Source organism: Mandrillus leucophaeus, unplaced genomic scaffold (genome assembly GCF_000951045.1).
Source record: "Mandrillus leucophaeus isolate KB7577 unplaced genomic scaffold, Mleu.le_1.0 Scaffold292, whole genome shotgun sequence".
NCBI lineage: Eukaryota > Metazoa > Chordata > Mammalia > Primates > Cercopithecidae > Mandrillus > Mandrillus leucophaeus.
Window position 1 is genome coordinate 1,899,896 of NW_012103054.1, and position 8,018 is coordinate 1,907,913.

At 36.6% G+C, this 8,018-nt stretch overlaps 1 protein-coding gene across 1 annotated transcript in view; it reads right to left on the reverse strand.

Moving 5' to 3' along the window:
* GALNTL6 (polypeptide N-acetylgalactosaminyltransferase-like 6) overlaps positions 1-8,018 on the reverse strand; it is a 1,310,737-nt gene that overhangs the window by 1,140,906 nt on the left and 161,813 nt on the right. The gene's annotated exons all lie outside the window — the stretch shown is intronic.

Below are 8,018 nucleotides of genomic sequence, written 5' to 3' on the forward strand. Positions count from 1 at the left end.
TTTTTTTATAATATTCAAATACAAGACTTTAAAAAAGACCAGACCCATCGCATTTCAACAAATTACATTACAGAAACCTATAAATCGACTCAATTTTATTAATATTTTGGCAGTTATGTTTTGGAGAGGACTGCACGTCAAATTATACACTTCACAAAGAAATGCTCAATAATTCTTCACCAGGTAATAAGTAAGTCTTTTTTGGAACCAAGCCAAATAGAAAAATTTATTTAACTTTTATTTACTGTCATGAAATGCATAAGGCATCTTCTCCCTGTCCTACATGTCACAATTATGAATTCAAAGTATATTTTGTGTTCACACACCTCACAGAAAAAGAAACAACAGCTAGAAATTTATTGTTATTGAACTGTCTTCTCCAAGTCTTTAGAACCTTGTAGGCCGTAGCAAGGTCAAGTGCAACACTGAACGCTTACCTCAAAGAAGCATTTCTAGTCCTTCATTCAGAGGGATAATTCACTGCCTAGAAATAGGCTTGGGAATGAGAGGATCGGGAATGGTGATATCAGGATAATTATGTCATTTCCATTTTTTCTCAAATACAAATAATGCCACATGTTAATAAACTTTGTATGTTTTCTGTGTACAGTTCAAACTCCTGATAAATCAGAAGCTTAAGCTACAAAAGTAAGAGCTACAGACACTCCCATCTCCTCCCTACAGGAGCTTATTTCAATTTTTTGGCCCCAGTTCAACCCTTCTACTAATTTCTCAGATAATTATGAAATGGAAGTATAAAATCAGATTTCATCTTTCTCCATCTTTTATCAATTGAACTGAGTCTAAACTTCAAGCATTAGATATTGACTTTGACAGTAATTTATTTCTTAATCATTTTCTAAGAAACTTTTTAAAAATAAGTTATTCTGTAAATTTTTTCTCAGGTTGTATATTAAGCCATATTTGTCTTTTTTTTTTTAAAGCCAATGATTATATTTTCACAATTAAAACCTTATTTTGCATTTTGTGGTCATTTCTACAATTTTGACTGGATCCAGAATAAGCAAACACATTTTTGAGTTTTTAAGTATAGGAAATTGTGAAATATGCAAAAGCTTGATTAGCTCACTGAAAACATATAAAGTGTTGGGCTAATCCAATTCCCTAGGATTAAGGATGAAGAAGCACATATTTTTACCTTGTTTTCCGCTAAAAAATTTTAAGATAAGATTTTTATCTTGAATACTGATATAAAATTCGTCAAATATACATGGAAAGGAAGACGTTATGTCCATACCATCCAGATTTCTGTCATTTTGTTGAACATTTAAATGTATTCCAAGATCCGTTACTAGTATTCCTTGAAAGCTTTATAATATCCTTAATAAACTACAAAACTTTTACTTCTGTTTTCTAATTAAGGAGAAATTTTCACCAAATGCTTGATCCAGCCTCAAAGTTGAACGTCCTGATGGAGAAAATCAACTTAAAATTTACACTAGGTTATATTTAAGCTTAGAATTTCTCTCCAGTTCTTAGGACCCTCAAATCTGCTGGCCATGGCTAGGGTTGTTCATCGCCAGTGATTTTGGGTAATTCTATGTGGAGAGGAAACATTTTAGGGAAACCAAAAATCCTCTCCTTAATTTATACCCAAAGTCAAGTTGAATCCATAGTTTTCACTCGTTCTTTAAAGGTGGTTTGGGTCTGATGCGGTGACTCACACCTGTAATTCCAGCACTTTGGGAGGTCGAGGCGGGTGGATCACCTGAGGTCAGGCGTTCAAGACTGGTCTCTACTTAACATACAAAAAATTTGCCGGGTGTGGTGGCACATGCTTGTAATCCCAGCTATTTGGGAGGCCGAGGCATGAGAATCACTTAAACTCCGGAGGCGGAAGTTGCAGTTGGCAGAGATTGCACTACTGCCCTCTAGCCTGAACAGAGTGAGACTCCATCTCATTTAAAAAAATAAAAATAAAAGGTAGTTTGGAGTTATTATCATAGGTAGCCTATGTTTTTCTCCATTTAGTTTTAAAAGTCTGAAACCATACCAATGAGTATTAATATTTTTAAGGCAAGGAAGACGACTAGTTTTTAAGGGCATTTCTTGAAAATACAGTACTACCTTTGCATAAATAAAAGGTTCTCTAAAAAGCAGACCAAATCAAGAGTAAAAATACAGAGCAAGTATTTCAATGTAGAATTATTAATGCATCAGCTCCTAAATAATCATGTGTAAATAAATTGGTGAAATACTTCCTATGCCATTTATGAAGGACACTAAAACTAACTAGCATTAACTAAGCAATTAATTCATATAGAGGACATTGATAATGCTCCACACACACACAGTGATGTAATCCTTGCCTCAGGCCTTATGGAATCAAATCCATTTCATTTGCTGTTATGTTCCAGTGTTTGCCATAGTGCAAACACACAGTGATTGGCTGTGGGATACGTACTCTAGTAGTACATTAGAGGGACAACTGTTCTAAACAGAGTCTTATAGAAGAGCCAAAAAGGTGATTTTTAACCTCAGACCAGAGGTTTATAGAAAAACGGTAGGAAGGAGGAGAGGGAGTATCTTGTGAGGAGTATTTAAAAACAAGGGATGGGCCGGGCGCGGTGGTTCACACCTGTAATCCCAGCACTTTGGGAGGCCAAAGCAGACAGATCGCGAGGTCAAGAGTTTGAGACCAGCCTGACCAACATGGTGAAACCCCGTCTCTACTAAAAAATACAAAAATGGGCTGGGCGTGGTGGCATGCACCCGTAATCCCAGCTACTCAGGAGGCTGAGACAGGAAAATCACTTGAACCCGGGAGGCAGAGCTTGCAGTGAGCCGAGATCACACTGTTGCACTCCAGCTTGGGTGATAGAGCGAGATTCTGTCCCCACCCTCCACCAAAAAAAAAAAAAAATAGAACAAGGGAGGGTGCCTGGGAAGGTGGAACATCATACATAGAAGGAAGTCCGACCCAGAGTTCACTTACCGAGAGAAGACAATGGCAAGACAGGAAGCTGGATAAACAAAGCAGTTCTCATCATCTGAGACTTTCTCTACCACGAAAGAAGTGTGGACTTCAATTTAAAAACTATGAGTTCTATGGTGGCTTGAACAGTGTCTCCTCAAAATTCATGTCATCCTGGAACATCAGAATGTAACCTTATTTGGAAATAGGGTCTTTGCAGATGTAATAAAGGTAAACAACTAGAAGAGATCATGCTGGATTAGTGTGAGCCCTAAATCTAATGGAAGTATCCCTATAGGAAGAGAAAGAAAGGACACAAAGAGAAGAAGCACTTGAAGATGGAGGCAGAGATTGGGGTGCTGTTTTTAAGATGGGCAATTCCAAGGATGGTTGGCAATCACCAGAAACTAGGACGGAAGCATTGGGATGGTTTTTCCCTTGGAACCCCCAAAATGAAATGACCCTGCCAAAACCTTGATTTCAGATTTTAGCCTCCAGATTTAGGAGAAAATACACTTCCATTGTGTGAAGCCACCAAGTGTATGATCATTTGTTAAGGCAGCTCTAGGAGACTAATACAGGTGCCACTGAAGTATTTTGGCAAGGGGTGTTTTGGCATTAGAAAAGAAAAACAAAAACCAAAATCAAAAACAGTAAGGTTAGAATCTGGAGAATAAAAAGTGGAGAGGGAAGATAACAGGTTGAGGAAGACTGCTATAGTAACCTTTACGATAACTAGTAATAAGGATTAGACTCAGAAGCTGAGTAAGAAGATGGCACCGGGCTCTTTCTCCTGGACGGAATTGGAAATGTGTGGACATACCACTGTTCTCATAACTAGGGTGTGCTTCAGGCATCCTAGGACCCAGGATGTTAAAAGCCTCCAATTTTGGGGGAGATTCTGTATAATTAAGAGTTGTCCTACCTGTATTCCCACCCACAATGAGAAGCTAGGAAAAAAACAAGCAAAGTATCAAGTATCATATATTTGTTCAGAGTACTCAAGGGTTTCATTTGTTATTCTTTTGTTACTTTTAATGGGGGGGGGAACAAATCCAAATAGGTTGTAACATAAATGTCACAAAATGAGCGTAAATTTAGAAGAGAAAGAAATTGCTCACATTCCTTTGTTATTTTCGTATTATATTATGAAACAAGTGCAATGAAAATGTTAGTAGAGGCATGTAAGTGTTGTCAAATAATAAATGGTTGTCTAACAAATTATAAATTAGACATGAAATGCACCAGCTGATAATTAAAGAACAACCTTTTCAAAGAATATTTTTTCAATATATTTTCTCTGAGAATAGCATTTCAACTAGAAGTACATCTGGGGAAAAAACACACACACACATAGGAGGAAGAAAACTACAATCAGACTCACAAAATTGTTATTGTTGATGTTAAAAGCCAATGGCTTAAAGTCTCATCTGGGAAAATAGATGATACATAAGCTGAAAGACTAAGAATTCTTTTTAATGGAAGGCCATGATCCATCCTTTACTGCAAAGCCCAAACAAGAAACAAGCACACCTGTTGACATTCAACACAGTATCAATATGCCCAAGAGCAAACACTTGTTTATAATCTAGTGGCTATTTTATTGAACTGAAAACACATTTTACAATATGGTATAAGTTACATAAAGCTTTCCAGTGCTTAAAGAAGTAATGAGAAAACACAAGTCGTTAGGGGTAGTTATTTTGAAATAAACTTAGAAGTTTTGATATCATGGGATTGTTTCTCATATTCTCAGTTTTCTTTCAAAACTGCTATTTGCAAATTATTCTTATGTCTACTTCCTTAGAGCTATTTGGAGTATCTTATATTACGTTATTGTTTTAAAATTTCTTAAATTTTTCAAGAATAATTTTTCAAGACTGCTTGTTTTTTAATAATTAATTAAAATACAAGAACAACAAAAAATTATAGGAGAAAATAAGCAGGTATGATAAATAAAGATCAGAGGTAGACTTCCCAGTGAGGTGAAGACTGCTTGTAATAGTAATAACACAATAGAAAGAGCAATGGATTTGGAATCAAGAATCGGGATGCGGGTTCAGCTCTGCTTGTTTTAACCAGGCAAGAAATAAGATAAAACCCCAAATTCATGACTCTAAAATGGAGATAAAGCCCAGTGTAGAGGCTCTCAAGGATAAGGTCTTTTAAATATGCTTTACAGGCCCTTCTCCCAACTCTTTCTTCCCTAAACATAGCCAGCCTTCAGCAGACTATAAATACCAGGCACACATTACATTCCTGATGTTGGAGTCCACTCCTCTGTGACTCTCTGGATCACACTTCCTTATCCAATCAGGCAAATATGACATCTCTACCTGGAGCCCACCTTTAGCGCTCTCCATATTGAATTGCCAAAGCCCATTTGTAATGGCCTGTCTCTGGGGCTATGTCCATCCCCACTCTCATTCACCAAGATTCAATTCTTACAGAAAAATATTTCTTAATTAACACCACTTGGCACACTAGAATATCACACCACACAAACTCCAACAAACACTCTCCACATTAAGAACTAGGTCTTAGAAACCTATTCAGCTATAAATTCAGAATGTATATGTTGTGTTGGAGATGCCAGAAGGTAAACTATCTTCTTCAGTTTAGGATCTCCCCTATGACTAACAGCATAGGAATCTATAATGAAAGGCGTGGTGGTGGTGACAACTTATGTTTAAGTTGATCAGGCAAAGCTTCTTTGCCTAACACCATTTCCTGGTCTCAAAGGTTAAAAAAAGAAAATTATCATAGAAAGATGACAGATGACACCCTTCTCCCTGATCACCAAGGCTGCTTAAAAAAATAAACTCAAGATTGCTTTTTAAGAGGAAGCTTACAATAGTCCTGACCAATAAGAAAAAATAAAGCTGAGCCATCCTTATTCGGTTTTACACATATGAATTCTATCACTCAGTTTAGACCATTAGTCTTATACATGAAAGTAAATGAAAGGGTAAATAAATACATTCCCTCCTTTGCTCTGAATTTATTTCTGAACACCACTCCCTCACTTATGTTAGGCAAATACAATATTATTTCTTTACATAGAAAAAATAAGAATTGTTAAGTCAGCCAGCTTTTTCTAGATGTAATTCGTATGGTATTATCCCATTGACCCTTCTTTTGAGTAATAGGTCTTTCTGGATTCTGGATTATAAAATATATTTATCACTTCATATTCACTATTGTGTTAGAGGGTACTCTCTGGCTCCATATTCTATATTTATTTGGTATACTAATGATCAAAATGCAAGGTGAGCTTCTTTACCCTATTCCGTTCAATTTGATTCAACAAATATTTATGGAACAACTATTATTAGAGATGCCTGATGCAAATACAACAAAAGTAAAACGGAAGCCCTTTCTCAAAAAGATTGCGTTCTAAGGCAGAATGGTAAGTGTTATAGTTTGGACTCCCCAGGCAGCAGGCATTTACATAGAGATCTGTCTGCAGGAAATTTATTAAAAAGAAAAAGAAAAAAGCAGAACTGTGATGTAGTCACAACAAAGACATCACTGAAACCCATGAGAAGGTCTGAAGCTCAGATGACCATCAGAACTGTCCCAATTTTGGGGGAGAGGCTCAGCCTTAGTGTCCGTTCAGTGGCCAGCCAATCAGTATGGGTTGCCTCTGCAAAAGAGGAATGGCGTTGGGTGAGGAAGCTTTGCCTGTCCAAGGGCGACCACCAGAACAGACAGTACTGCAGCAACCGCAGCAGATGGACAAACAAGTCCTTTAGCCCTGAAAGGGGATCTGGGTGCTGCTCCATAGCCACCACTAGACCAACTGTTCAACTTTATGTAAGTTGAAGTGTTTCTAGATGATAACATAAATGAAAGAAAAGACAATATAATCACATGATAGACAATAACAGGTGAAAGGTGATGGGAATATGAAAATGGGGTATATTCAGGGAACAAGAAATGCAACTTTTAAAACCAGGCTGGAGCCATATAATGAAAAGCTTTTAATTTCTTGGTGAGAATCTATATTTAATTGGACAAAATGGAATGAAACAATATCATTAAAAAGCTTTTGATTCCTTGGTGTTGGTCTATCCCTAATTGGAAGACATTGAAACATTCTGACAGAAATGTAATGATAGATTGTTTGCTTTGGAAATATTAACCTAATAGAAGTATATAGAGTGAACTTCAGAGGAATAAAAAGATGACAATTTCAAGAACCACTAGGAGTCTGAGATTTGAGGTTCTATACTACTTAGAAACTAACAAGTTACTCTGCCAGTTTCAATGATACCAGCAGAAGACATAAGACTCCTGGGGCAGAGGAAACAACAAAAAGTATTGCTTACAGCAACAGCGGTAAACAGTATTATTATTTGTGCCAGTTTTCACAGCCAAAATTTTCACTGGGCAATGAGAAAAGAATCAGGTGACACGAGAACATGCAATGAATTACATTACAAGAGAGGATACCCACACTGAGGAAGCTTGATTCTTTTATAATGCTATGGGCATAAACTTGCCTTCCTTTGCCTTGGAGGAAGACATTTTCTTTATTATACTGGAGCAAGATTCTATCTCTATCTTCCAAGGCTATTCTCTGTAAAACATCTTCAATAAGATAGTCCAGAAAAAGGGCATTCAGTGCTTCTGCTCTCAAGATGTGCAGAAATATCAGAAACCCAAGGATAATTCCCTCCTAACAAACAGGCCTTTTATTCTCTCTCTTCCTATATAGCAATACTGTTGTATTTAATTTTTAATGTTGTTATGTTAATATGGTTCATTGAATGCTATTGGTGCTAAATCTGGGTTATCAAGATGAAACCAGATCCTGTTTAAGTAAGAGATTTACAGTTAAGTTACCACCACTCCTTAGGGTTAATTAAAACCATGTCCTTAACTTCCTACTTCATACAGAGAACTAAATAATTAGTTTAAAAATGACATTACCCTATAGTTAACTTGGTATATACATAAACAGTTTACCTTATTCACGCACCACTTTTTAAACCTAATCTCTTTTTGGAATTAAGCAAATTCCACTGTTTAAATAACTACATAGCTTTTCTTTATACTCTGAAAGTGTAACTGAGAAAGG